This window comes from Octopus bimaculoides, chromosome 6, assembly GCF_046866305.1.
Source record: "Octopus bimaculoides isolate indiv1 chromosome 6, ASM4686630v1, whole genome shotgun sequence".
NCBI lineage: Eukaryota > Metazoa > Mollusca > Cephalopoda > Octopoda > Octopodidae > Octopus > Octopus bimaculoides.
In genome coordinates, this window is record NC_142933.1 from 69,673,662 (window position 1) to 69,688,661 (window position 15,000).

A 15,000-nucleotide genomic window follows, 5' to 3' on the forward strand; every position below is an offset into this window, starting at 1 on the left:
ATATATATATATATATATAGAGAGAGAGAGAGAGAGAGAGAGAGAGCTAAACAAGGGTAAATGGAGAGAGAGAGAGAGAAAGGGATATATATATATATATATATATATATATATATATATACAGAGAGAGAGAGAGAGAGAGAGAGAGATGAAGTAGAGATAAACATGGACAATGTGAATGGAAAGATAGAGGGGGAGGAGGGACAGAGAGTAGAAGGAGAAAGGGTCAAAGGGGAGAAATAAATTTAGAAAGAGTAGAGCACAAAGAAAGCGAATATGTCCCAGGCTGTGTTGCATTAGATTAGCAAACAGAGAGAGAGGGGGGAGGGATAGGAGGAAGAAATGAAAAAAAAAACGGAGGGGGGTGGAGAATGGTGTATGTGAAAACGAAAGAGAGAGAGAGAGAGTAGTGTGTGCAAGCGAGTGTAGGGGTGGGTAAAAATTTTTTGGGGTCCCCCAACGCCAAGGCTTAGTAGATGTCTATTAAGGGCCTGTTGTTTCTATTCAAGCCAAGTCTGTCTTAAGGTTTCATATTTATGACAGTGAATGGGAGCTGATGTCAAAGTTTGTCTCCAGAAAAGGGCTATTGTTATGCTGTTAGAGCTCTTGTACTTTGCGTTGTGTATCTACCTACTTCTCTCTCTCTCTCTCTCCACACAGAGGCATGCAGACTTTCAGTTTATCTCTATTCATGTCTATCTGGACTACGTACATACATATATATATATATATATATATATATATATATATATATATATATATATATATATATATATATATATATCTTTACAAAGCTGTCTATCTCTATACCAATTTGTCTAGCTATCTCTGTGCCAATTTATCTGTTATCTTTTACATGTTTCAGTCAGTGGGTTGCGGCCATACTGGGGGCACCGCCCTGAGTGGGTTTTTAGTTGAACAAATTGACTACGACAGTACTTTTTTTTTCTTCTAAGCCTGGTGCTTTATCCTACCGGTTGTATTTGTCGAACCTCTAAGTTAGGAAGACGCAAACAAACCAACACCGGTTGTCAAGTAATCGTGACACACACACACACACACTCTACAAACACATACATACATGCATACAAATACATACGACGAGCTTCTTTCAGTTTCCGGCTATCAAATTCATTCGCAAAGATATGGTCAGTGCTAGCTTATAGTAAGAAGACATTTGCCCAAGACGCCACGGAGTGGGACTGAACCCGGAAGCTAACTTCTTACCACACTGCCACGAGTGAGCCTATGTGTGTATGTGAAGGTGAGCGTGTACTAATTTGTCTATCACTATACCATATATTTCAGTTTATCTATTGTATCTTAAAACTAATCCGTCTACCCCTCTATACTACTTACACATCTCTTTGTCTAAATCTCTATATTTGTTTATATCAATAGCTATTCACCTGCTTACCTGTCTGTTTTTCTATCTTCCTATAAGGTCCGCCAATCCTCTTGCTTGTATCTCTATCTCATTACTATTCTCCTATCCGTATCTCTACACCAGTCTATCTGTCTGTTTTACCTTCCGCAATACCAATCTGTCTGTCTATCTCTAGGCCAATCAATCTATCTATCTATCTATCTATCTATCTATCTGTCTGTCTCTACACCAGTCTACTTGTATGTCTATCTCTATACCAATCTCTCTGTCTCCCTACCAATCTATTCACCTGTTACCGTGCCTGTCTACCTGCCTGTCTATGTTTATGTCAAACTCTGTCTATTTTTATAGCAATGTCAAACCCTGTCTACCTCTACACCAATCTATCTACCTCCCTATACCAATCAGTCTATCTGTCACTCTATCAACCCAAGTCACCTGTCTATCTCTGTACCAGTCTATCTGCCTGTCGATCTCCGTCTGTCTGTCTCTAGATCAATCACTTTATCTGCCTATCTTTATACCAGTCTATCTGTCTATCTTTCAATATACCACTGCGTTTGTCTTGTCCGTCTCTACACCAATCTATTTCTCTGTCTATCTATCTATACCAGTCTATCTACGAAGCGAAATAAACAACCCTCAGCCATTGATGATTCTGAGAGTTGTTCTGGGAATGGTAGCGGCCTTTAACTATTACAGTGTTCATTCTAGTGCTGGAGTTGGCCCTAAACAACAGAGTTATGCTAAACTTCTTTGACAAGCCAGAGACATAAAAAACATAGACGTTTTCTGATTTATTTGGTATTTCACCTACATACGGGCTTTTTCTCAGATTGGTGGTGGCAGCTTCTTTCTCTCTATTTTCCTTCCTTTCTTCTTTCTATCCTTCTTTCCTTTCTTTTCTAACTTTTTTTAAACTGTTTTATGTAGGTTTGTGAGCTGTTATTGTTGGAGGGACAGGAGGAGAGAGTGTGTGTGTGTGTGTGTGAATGAGTGAGAGAGTGTGAGAAGTAAGCTTAGAGAGAGAGACAGAGAGAGAGAGAGAGAGAGAGACAGACAGAAAGAGAGTGAGTGAAGTGTGGGGAAGGAGATGAGTGTTACTCTTTAGAGAGAAAGAGAAAACAGGTGAGTGTGGGAAAGAGAAGATAAGGGAATTAATGAGATAGTTGGGGAATGAGTGAGAGGGATGAGAAAGATTGAGTGAACGGTGGGGGGGGGGAATGAGTGAATTTAGGAGTGAGAGAAAGGGAGAGAAAGTAAAAGGCAAACTGGGTGAAAGAGAGGATGAAGATAGATGGGGTAAGAGGAGTGAAAGTGAAGGAGAGAGAGCTGGAGATGAGCGAAGTGAAAGAGGGAATCGGAAGATGAATGAAAGAATTGAATGAATGAGAGTGAATGTAAAAAGATAGATGAATGAGCAAGAGTGTGAGTGAATGTGAGAGATGAGGGATGAGTGAGAGTGAATGAAAGAGGTGAAGGGTGAGTGAGAGAGTGAATGAGAGAGATGAGGAATGAGTGAGAGTGTGAGTGAATGAGAGAGATGAGGAATGAGTGAGAGTTTGAGTGAATGAGAGAGATGAGGGATGAATGGGAGTGAATGAGAGAGATGAGGGATGAGTGAGAGTGAATGAGAGAGATGAGGAATGAGTGAGAGTGTGAGTGAATGAGAGAGTGAATGAGAGAGATGAGGGATGAGTGAGAGAGTGAATGAGAGAGATGAGGGATGAATGGGAGTGAATGAAAGAGGTGAAGGATGAGTGAGAGAGTGAATGAGAGAGATGAGGAATGAGTGAGTGTGAGTGAATGAGAGAGATGAGGGATGAGTGAGAGAGTGAATGAGAGAGATGAGGGATGAGTGAGAGTGTGAGTGAATGAAAGATGGGGGAATGAGTGATAGAATAAAGAATGAAAGATAAAAAACAAAAACTGTATAAATGAGACGAAAATAGATTGAGAGAGAGAGGGATGAGAGAGAGGGGTGAGAGAGAGAGGTGAGAGAGAGAGAGAGGGGTGAGAGAGAGAATGATAGAGTGATAGAATAGAGAAGAGATTTATACACCCCTTATATTTATGTATGTTTGTGTGTATATCTATACATATATATGTGGGGAGAGAGTGAGAGAAAGGGAGAGAGTGAGAGAGAGGGAGAGAAAAGAAAGAATGAGAGGATAAAGAGAGAAAGAGGTTTTATCAGTAGACTAGGGGGTGGCGGAGAGGGGATGAAGGAAAGGGGATGTTGGTTAACTGTATACGATTCCACCGTCTCCCTTCCCCCCACTCTGAAACACATACAGATTATATATATACACATATACATACATACATTTATATTCTACACACATACACATATATACATATATATATATATATATATATATATACATACATACATACACACACATACATAAATATGTATATACACACATGCATATGCATAAATATATATACACACATACATATACATAAATATATGTATACACATACATACACATACACACACATATATATGTGTGTGTGTGTGTGTGTGTACAGGCATACTTTGAAGCCTGAATGTCAGGAAACAACTATAAATTATAGAACTTGCTATACGGGGGTCCTACTTAGAGTGTGTAAGGAGAGAGGAGAGTAGTACAGGAGAAGGCAGAGGTAGAAAGTAACAGGAGGAGTAGGAAGAGACAGGCACAAAGACAGAGAGGGAGAGAGAGATGGGAGGGTGGAGGGAAATAAGAACGTGAAAGGTAAATGGTGGATGTCGGAGGTGGGGGTGGAGAAGAGTAAAGGCAATAAGGGAATTAGCAAGAGATTACGGAGAGCAAATGAATAAGAAAGTAAACGAAACAGATGAAGGGCGGAGGTGAAGTGGGAGGTGAGATTATCACTACAACATGAGTGTGTGTGGGGGGGGGGGGGGAGAGGAAGGGCGTGTACGTTACATATATGTGTGTGTATGGTTGTATGTAAATATATGCAGGTATGTGTGTGTGTGTGTGTGTGGTGTTATGGCCAGGTGAACAGATAAGGACGAGCAGTTGTATTGACCTCGTATTAACTAGGGGTTTATAGTTAGTCCCTAGTTAATACTACGGTGTTGATGGCATGCAAAACAAAAAAAAAAAACGAAAAAACAAAATCCGTGGTAGTTGTAATTCGTGCGCAAATTCAACCAAAGACATCCCAATCGTGACGATCTCGTCTTTATTCTGACTCAGTGTGTGCATGTATTTGTGTGTATGCATCTAAGATCTACATACCCACTTTCTCCTATGTCGACGAGGGTTCCAATTTATTCGATCAACGGAACAGCCTGCTTGTGAAATTAACGTGTAAGTGGCTGAGCACACCACAAACACGTGTACCCTTAGCGTAGTTCTCGGGGGAGATTCAGCGTGACACACAATGTGACAAGGCTGGCCCTTTGAAATACAGGCACAACAGAAACAGGAAGAAAGAGTGAGAGAAAGTCGTGGGGAAAGAGTACAACAACGTTCGCCACCACCTCCTACTGGAGCCTCGTGGAGCTTTAGGTGTTTTCGCTCCATGAACACAATGCCCGGTCTGGGAATCGAAACCGCGATCCTGCGACAGCGAGTCCGCTGAGCCACTGCTCCTCCATATATATATATATAATTTGTTTCAATCATTAGACTGTGGGTATGCTAGGGCACCGCTCGAAGAATTTTGATCGAACGAATAGACCCCAGTACTTATATTTTAAAGCCTAGTTCTTATTTTATCGGTCTCTTTTGCTGAACCACTAAGTTACGGCGACGTAAACACACCAACACCTGTTGACAAACACAGATACAACGACACATATATATTCATATAACGAGTTTCTTTCAACTTCTGTCGACCAAATCTGCACAAGGCATTGGTTGCCATGCAGTTTTGTCAAATTATATACAAAAATAATTTAACATGTAACTGAGGGATTACTTAATATTTTTTTAAGTAAAATGTGTATTAAACTGTTACGTGAAGGCATTTGTCTACAATAATATAAATAAAAATACAAATAACCTCATTAGAAACAGATTAGAAAACCTTAATACATATTTGTAGTAGCAATATCTTTCAATCCTATCTTCCTCAAACAAACAGCTTTAACATTTTTTTAAATAGAAGTTTAATAACGCCAACACTAAGTCTGACATATTGAGCGACCAATCAATTCATCTACAAACATTGTTCTGTGAACCCTAAAACACAAGCAAAAAGAAAAAAAATCAACTTGCTATACAAAAATACCGTTACCTGAATTCGACGCATCTGTTTACACAGCTACTTCCACGCTTGACAATGAACACAATTACTCTATCAAACCAAACAAAATCTCTCTGTTATAACTTACCTCCTGAGGTAAATAACGCAGTTTTATTTGATCTATAACACAACATCTCAGTTAAGTTGGAGATAAAGATTGCCTTTTCGTAGTAATACTACTGTCGCTATTAATTATAAGATTTTTGTGTTCATTGGCTATATAAAAAATTAGAGGGAACTTTCAAAGTATGTTGGTATAGTTGTGTGTGCATATGTATGTGTGTATACGTGTAACAATGAAGTCTAAACACAGTGGTTGTCGAAGTGACAAATACCAGCTACCACCCCATCAACTATGAGAGGACAACTTTTTGCCTTCCACTCCTCTGTATTAAAGAGAAAATGATGTTTGTTTCCACATAATACTTCTTTCTTAAAAGCTTAGCACACGTTTACAAAGTTTAAATCAGTTGTAATTTCATTTAATATGACTCTTTTACTTGTTTCAGTCATTTGACTGCGGTCATGCTGGAGCACCACCTTTAGTCGAGCAAATCGACCCCAGGACATTCTTTGGAAGCCTAGTACTTATTCTATCGGTCTCTTTTGGCCGAACCGCTAAGTTACGGGGACGTAAACACACCAGCATCGGTTGTCAAGCGATGGTGGGGGGGACAAACACAGGCACACAAACACACACACACACATATATATATATATATATATATATATATATATATATATATATATATATATACGACAGGCTTCTTTCAGTTTCCGTCTACCAAATCCACTCACAAGGCTTTGGTCGACCCGAGGCTATAGCAGAAGACACTTGCCCGAGGTGCCATGCAGTGGGACTGAACCCGGAACCATGTGGCTGGTAAGCAAGCTACTTACCACACAGGAGTAGTCCGACCCATTTTCAATTCCTACAGGCTCCTCCATGAGAGTGGGGCTGTCCTCCTATGAGAAATGTTGCTGTGAAGGACGATAGTGCGCCGAAAGTTATAAGACATTTCAACGGTTATGATTTACGCGTGTATGTGTGCATGTGTGTGCGTGTGCGTACATGTGAATGTGTGTGCGTGTGTGTAATTAGAAATATCAGTGAGTTGATAAATACTCGATATAAAGAAGAGTATGGAATACATAACCAAACGTAAGGGTAGACCAGAGTTGAGTAAGTATACACCTGCTATGTATTCGCTGGGAGACAGATGTTTCCGTAAGGCTGGACAATTTAACATAGTAAGGCTTTTCTTGCAAGTCACAAGCAATTGCTTCGTCGATGTAAAGAACTAAAACCATTAAATACAGCGGACAAGATTGTGAGAGAGTGGACAGAAGAGATAAAAATAAGGGTGTTCAGTGACGTCCAGAGAGTCAGAAGAAAAATGAAAGGGATCGTAGTGACCAGTGAACATACACCATGCATACATCAATAACATATACGCAGGCGAAGGAGTGGCTGTGTGGTAAGTAGCTTGCTTACCAACCACATGGTTCCGGGTTCACTCCCACTGCGTGGCACCTTGGGCAAGTGTCTTCTTCAATAGCCTCGGGCCGACCAAAGCCTTGTGAGTGGATTTGGTTGACGGAAACTGAAAGAAGCTCGTCGTGTATATATATATATATATATATATATATATATATATATATATATATATATATATATGTATGTATGTATGTGTGTTTGTCCCCCCCACACTTGACAACCGATGCTGGTGTGTTTACGTCCCCGTAACTTAGAGACCGATAGAATAAGTACTAGGCTTACAGAGAATAAGTCCTGGGGTCGATTTTCTCGACTAAAGGCGGTGCTCCAGCATGGCCGCAGTCAAATGACTGAAACAAGTAAAAGAGTATGATACACAAATGCATACACTATAAAGCAAACGGTCTTTCTCTCTCTCTCTCTCACACACACATACATACACATACACACACACACACACACACAGAACAGAGATGTTGAACTAAATTCACATACGCCGCCCGCGCACGCACACAAACACTAGGACACACACATGTATATGTGTGTGTATGCATTTATATACGTATGTACATACATACATTCATATATGTATAGACAGATATATTTACACATTCCATATCCTGCTAACTTGATAATTAACACACACAAAGAGAGAGAGAAAGAGAGAGAGAGAGAGAGAAAGAGAGAGAGAAAGAGAGATAGAGAGAGAGAGAGAGAGACAACCACCATTGAATCTAGAAATCAGAAGCCCAGTGTGATAAATCTATAAATCAAAGAACGATCAGTGATATCCCTCCAATTATCCTTCACATTGCACTATACGGCACAGCTTGTACACGGTAGATAGATGATGCTTAGACAGGTACTGTCGGAATGGTATTAGTTGTAGTAGTAATAGTGAAGTTGTTGTTGAGATGATGGTGGTGGTGGTAGTGGTAATAGGGCAATTGTTGCAGTTGTAGTGGTGGCGGTAGTGTTGTAGTGTCGTGGTTATGGTGATGATAATGATGGTGGTGGTGTTGTTGGTGATGATGATGATGACGACGATGATGATGATTTTGATAATCGTGATAATGATAGTGTTTGTGGTGATGTGGATGCTGCTGCTGATGATGATGATGACGAGGATGGTGGCGGTGGTGGTGACAGTCGGAGGGATGCCCTATAACCTTTGTCTCCATGGTGATGGTGGTACACTCAGCAAATGGGATCAATTGATATTGGTATCGTTGTTAAGGGCAGAATCGTTACGGCGTCGGACAAAATACCTTACGTTATTTGTCCCGGCTCTTTAAGTCCTGGTTTCAAATCCCGCCGAGGTTACCATTGTCTTTCATCCGTTCGGGATCGATAAATAAAGTACTAATAATGTACTGCCACCAACAGGTCTAGTCCTTGTTGCGGTGTGATGTTTTTTCGTGCCTCATTGAATTAAGGCCTTATTGGCTGAGTACCCTTAACTCAGTCCTCAAGCAGAACCAGCCTAACACAAACATACAAGTGACAAAGCCGGACTTTTGAATTTCAAACAGAAATCCATTCAATAGGTTTCCATACAGTTTCCGTCTACCCTTGCTTGTAAATAGAGCAAAGAGTAGATGCCAGATCAATATGGAGAATCGTTTCCCAGAGACAATGTATTTGTGCACGGCCAATACCTTTACACAAAAAAAAAAGCTAAGTTATAGAAGCATTGATGCCATTTCAAAACTAACAAGACCTGGGAGGGGAAGGCCTTCCCCTTTGGAAACATGCGACGCTAGATACTATGACAAGCTGAAAAGGCAAAGATCTAACACTTTAGATGCAGACAATAACACGATAGCCCGCAGCCGAAAACATTGAAGAAAAGTCTTCGATGGGTTATGTTTCATTGGGAGCGAAGGACTTAAAAGAAAAGATCAAGTACTGGGGTAGATTTAATCTAATTTACCCCACCCTTTAATTTCTAACCTCATGCTTCTGTTTGAAATAGTTGCTTTCATGATTATGGTTGTTGTCTAGCCCCCAACTCAGCCCCGATTGAACAAAGCTACGATCGAAGGTATTTCAACCATGACCAGGTCCTTTGAAAGCTTGTGGCACTACATTATGTAATGTGTCGTTTCCTTATTAAAGACAGTAGGATATAAGAAGGAGATTAGGGGGCTATTTCTAGTAGATACAGTGGACTGCCTCGAGGCTCTTTTGTTGGTTCATGATGGTTTAGGTGGTGTTGGTGTAGTAACAAGATATTTGTTGCTTGAAATCGAACTACGGTGTTGCTGTTATCAAATTGTTCTTGATGACAGCCTGAAAATTGACCTAATTCGATAATATACAGTTGTAGTCATTTATTACATTGAAATATTCCCTCACCCAGCCATACCTAAAACCCCTGGATTTCGGATTTAGACAGATGAATAATAACTTAGGATAATCTATGCTACAACATAAATTGCATTTTTATTTTCAGTTGTTAACTTCATTAAAAAAAAATTTAATATGATTAACATCTATAAGGCGGCAAATTGGCAGAATCGTTGGCATGCCGAGCAAAACATGTAGCAGTATTTCGTCCGTCTTCACGTTCTGAGTTCAAATTTCACAGATGTCGACTTTACCTTTCATCTTTTGGGGTCGATAGAATAAGTACTAGTTGAGTATTATGGTTGCTCAACGGGTACGAGGACCCTCTCCTAAAAGATCTCAGGCCTAGTGCCAAAATTCACAAATCAATATGGCTGACATATGTCGTGAATGACTGGACGACGTACATATGACAAAGAAGAAAAACAAAAAAGAAATCGCTACTAGTGTCCGCCTCGTTTAATAGTAATGTGAAAAAGACTCTAAATGGTCTCCACATTATCTGTTAAAACCCGGGTTCTTCTCTAACCAAATTGCCCTTTCTTTCTAGAAAATAAACGCGTTGATAAAATAATTATAGAAACCTTATATCAATAAAAAGTACATTGAAAGTTAAAGAACATCTTTGATCATAGATATGTTGGGGAAGAGGCTAGCATAAGGCTAAATAATAACATGATACTCTACTATTTTCTCCGACCATTGTCATCGAATGCGCACACACGCGTGTTTGTGAAAGAACTGACCCAGCAGACTTGTGACAATACATTGTGTATGAGGACCGTGTTTCTGGAAGACAGATCTGTTTGTTAATTCACACAGCGCCTTAAAATACAGCTTTGTTGCTATCTATCTATCTATCTATCTATCCGTTTATTTATGTATAGTTTTGTTGTTTATTTATTTGTTCATTAAAAAAACTCATGAAATATGGCAGTTTGTGTCGGTAGTTGTAACGAAGTAGGAAGAAAGAGTGACAATGACGGTTTTAATTTTGTTGGTGATGAGTGATTGTTGGTGATGGGTGATTGTTGGTGATGAGTGATTGAGTAAAAAGATACCATTGAGAGAATGTCAAAAATTAAAAAAGTTACAACAATAATTAATAATAACAATAATAATAATAATAATAATAATAAACCAATTAAACGATGGGGAAAATGAAACGAAACACGGATAATTTAACTGGGTTAGACTATAAAATATTGTTAAATATCAACTTTAACTCTATGTCCATCCAGCTGTCTGTCTAACCTAGTTACACTATCCGTCTTTCGTTTTATTTTCCCCATCGTAAATTGTTGATTATATATATATACAATTAATAAGAGGAATGACCACTAAAGTGGATTCCTATATGCTAAAGATAGACGTCAAATCGTCTTACCACGAAGAGTGCGTTCTCAAGAAAAAAAATCTCAGCAAACGCCAGAATGTAAAAATTAGACAAATGAAAATATACAAAATGAAAGGATTACCTACGTATCATGATTTCGTTATAAACACTTACAAAATGCAAATATCTGTAACTCCTCAGCGTAGCCTGTCGTATTTCAAAACATATTTCACAGAACTATACACACAAACGTTCACCCGACAGAAAACTCATGTACAGTTCTGCAAAATATATTTGGTGGTATTTTGCAGAACTGTACATGAGTTTTCTTTCGGGTGAACGTTTCTGTGTATAGTTTCTGTGAAATATGTTTTGAAATACGACAGGCTACGCTGAGGAGTTACAGATATTTGCATTTTGCAAGTGTTAAAAACGAAATTATGATACGTAAGTATATGTGTATGTATATATCTGTGTGTGTCTTTGTATCTGTGTTTGTCCCTCCACCACCGCTTGACAATCGGTGTTGATGTGTTTACGTTGCAGTAACTTAGCGATTCGGCAAAAGAGAATGATAGAATAAGTACCAGGCTTAACAAAAAAATAAAATTCTGGAGTCGATTTGTTCGATTAAAAATTCAAGGCGGTGCCCCTAGCATGGCCGCAGTAAAACGACTGAAATAAATAAATAAATAAATAAATAAATTATGGGTGCGACTTATACGCCAGTAAATATCGTATATTGTAGAGATATCTTACGTTTGTGGTAGAAGATAGCAAACGACCTCAAGCGATATCAAATAACAGTATATAAGCTGGATTTTATGTTATTAGGTACGGCAGAGGGAAAAGGGAGAGAATAGGGGTGAGAGAGATAACGACAGATATAATTAGAGAGAGAGAGAAAGGAAGCGGGGGAAACGGCAAGAGGAAAGAGTAATGCTGACGAAATAGATGGAGACTGACGAGCTAGTGGAGAGAGAGAGAGAAGGAAGGGAGAGAGAGAGAGAGAGAGAGAAGAAGGAAGACTAGTGCAAAAGGTAAAATGAGAGGAAGGGAGGAGTAAAAAAAGAGGAAGAGATAAAGAAAGAAAGAGAGAGAGAGAGGGGGGAGCGTAAAAGGTTAAAAATAAGAGTAAATGAATAATGAATTGCAAAAAGGTTGATAGATGAGAGGGGAAAGAGAGAGTAAGAATAAGCAAGAGAGAGAGGGAGAGGGAGACAGAGAGGAGGGAACGGGGAAGAGATGAAAGAAGAGGAAAAAGACAAGAAAAATAGGGATAAGTCGATAGAGAGAGAGAGAAAAGAGAAAGAGGGATTGATTGACCTGGCGAAATAAAAATGAAATATTATGGTTTGTCAAAGGAACATACCCACACCACATCTCTTGACTTTCCAGCTATTCCGACGGAATAAATCTAAGTTGAAAACACCAACACCACCACCACCATTATTATTATTATTATTATTATTATTATTATTATTATTATTATTGGTGTTATTTAAACAATTTAACACAATGCACACAGGAAATTTTTCGGTCGAGCATTAAAAAACAAAAAAAAAACAGTTACCCCCCCCCCCCCCCACCAATTTCCTTCCACCACAAACAACAATCATAATAATCAACATAATCATGATGGTGATCACCACCACCGCCACCACCACAACAATCACCAACAACATGCTGCTTCTCCATCGACACCGTCACCAGGAATCTCAATCCACAAGAGCCTTGTCCCCCGGCAACCACCTTCTCTCTCTCTCTCTCTCTCTCTCTCTATCCACACACACATGCGTATGTACATATAAACACACCATCTTTCTTCCTGGCGGGTCCCCAGTTCTTCGCGGTATTAACTAGATTTAATAGCAAATGATGTCATTTTTCTTCCTTCTTTCCCAAAAGATTGAAATACATCATAGGAAAAGAAATAGAGGAGTTTTAGGAAATGTCGTTTATCATTTGAAATCTGACACAGTAAAAAAAAGGAGAGGAAAGTTATTAGAGAGAGAGAGGGAGAGCGAGAGAGAGGGTGAGAAAGAGAGAGGGAGAGCGAGGGAGAGGGAGAGCGAGGGAGAGGGCGAGGGAGAGGGCGAGAGAGAGAGAGAGAGGGAAAGAACAGAGAGAGAAAGAGAAAGGAAACAAGTTTAAAAATAATAATTGAAGAGAGAAAAGCGAAGATAAAATAAATCAATCAAATGAAAATAAAATACGTACAAGATATAAATAAAAAAGCAAAACAAAGTCAACGGCAACAACATTACAACAGCAGTTACAATATCACTGAAGAAATAAATAAATAGAAGGTTGTACAACAAATCAGGGGAAAAAAGGAAAGATGGCGGCTAGAAGCAAAGGAGAGAGAGAGAAACAGACGACCAAACAATAACAAAGCAAACGACCACAATAAATAAGTAAATGATGTAAAAGCGGATGGGGAAAAAATAATAAAATAGGAGGAGGAAAACGAAGCAAAACAAAATGTAAAAGATAGGATGATAGGGTTAGAGTGAAAAGAAAGGGAAACGACGACGAGAAGGGAAAATAGAATAAAATAAAATAAAATGATGGCGGTAAAAGTTGTTCAAGCGAAAGACAGAGTGAGAGAAAGAGATTGAGAGGGAGAGAGAGAGATTAGAGATACAGAAAGAGAGAGTGAGAATGAATGAGGGTGGGAAGGACTGACTGACTATTGGAGTAAAATTTGATACAATATGTTGCCTGCTTGTTTTGTCAATAAATTTACTATTCAATTGTTTTCTTCTTGTTCTTGTGTTTATTTTTATTGAGTGAGAGCGGGGTAATAAAGATAGGGAGGGAACGAAGAACAGCTCTGCAAAAACATACATACATACATACATACATACATACATACATACATACATGCATACATGCATACATACATGCATGCATGCATGCATACATACATGCATGCATGCATGCATACATACAGTCTTATACTTATACATATTTGTACACACATGCATACCTATACAAATATACATGTTTTTATATATGTATGCGCGAGTGTGTTTTGTGTGTATACATACACATGCGTATGTATATATGTATAAATATGCATATATCTGCAGACTTACATATGCATATATATATATATATAAACAATATATGAGTATATGCATATGTATGTACATGTATGTATATACCTTCATCCACATGTACATATAGATACATAACTGGGTACATGACGTGGCAAAAGAACATGAACAAAATGGTAAACAAGGTGCAACAAACAAGTAAGCCACATAGAAACATCCCCTTCATCAGCTGCCACCATTAAAACCCCGGCGTTTCGAAGAATTAATATATATATATATATATATATATATATATATATATATATATGCAAAGATCTATCTATCCATCTGTCTGCCTGACTCCGTGCGTGTGTGTTTTGACACACGGACTATAGAAAGCACTTTTAATTCGACTAAACCAAATGTTTATCCTGTGGGAGTGCTCAACGAGACTAATATGTAGTTTAGTATGGGCTTCAGTAGCATCACAACGATGCAAGTGAAATAAACCGAAAGGCTAAACTTAGAATAATACCACTTAAAGTAAATATAGATAAGTTTACCTAAGATTGATATATATTTAGTGAGATCATGAAAATACGATAGCTTTAATTTTTGCGTCAACAGACATTCTTTTCCATTATATGAGAGATAGAGAGAGAGAGAATGGTGGCAAAGAGAGAGGGAGCGAGAATAGAGGGGGGAGAGGACGGTGAGAAAGAGAGAGAGAGAGAGAGAGATAGAGAAAGAGAGAGGCAGGCAGACAGACAGACAGACAGACAGAGGAGGGTGGGAGAGAGAGATGCGGTAAGCAAGCAGAGTCAGCTATTCTATTCTGATTCCAAGTTTTAGCTCGCTCGCAAGAATAAAAAAAGAAAACAACAAAAACCCTGAAATGATAGTCAAACCGACTTCGGTTGTTGAACTACATCCATGTTTAGGTACGGCCATGAAGGTTTTAGTCAAACAGCTAAGTTACGATGACGTAAACAAACCAACATCGGCTGTCAATTGGTGGTGAGGGATAAACACACACACACACACACGTAGGCGCAGGCGTGGCTCTGTGGTAAGAAGCTTGCTTCCAAACCACATGGTTCCGGGTTCAGTCACACTGCGTGAC

At 39.0% G+C, this 15,000-nt stretch overlaps 1 protein-coding gene across 8 annotated transcripts in view; it reads right to left on the bottom strand.

Moving 5' to 3' along the window:
- Positions 1-15,000, bottom strand: part of LOC106877926 (uncharacterized) — a 452,094-nt gene that overhangs the window by 192,495 nt on the left and 244,599 nt on the right. The gene's annotated exons all lie outside the window — the stretch shown is intronic.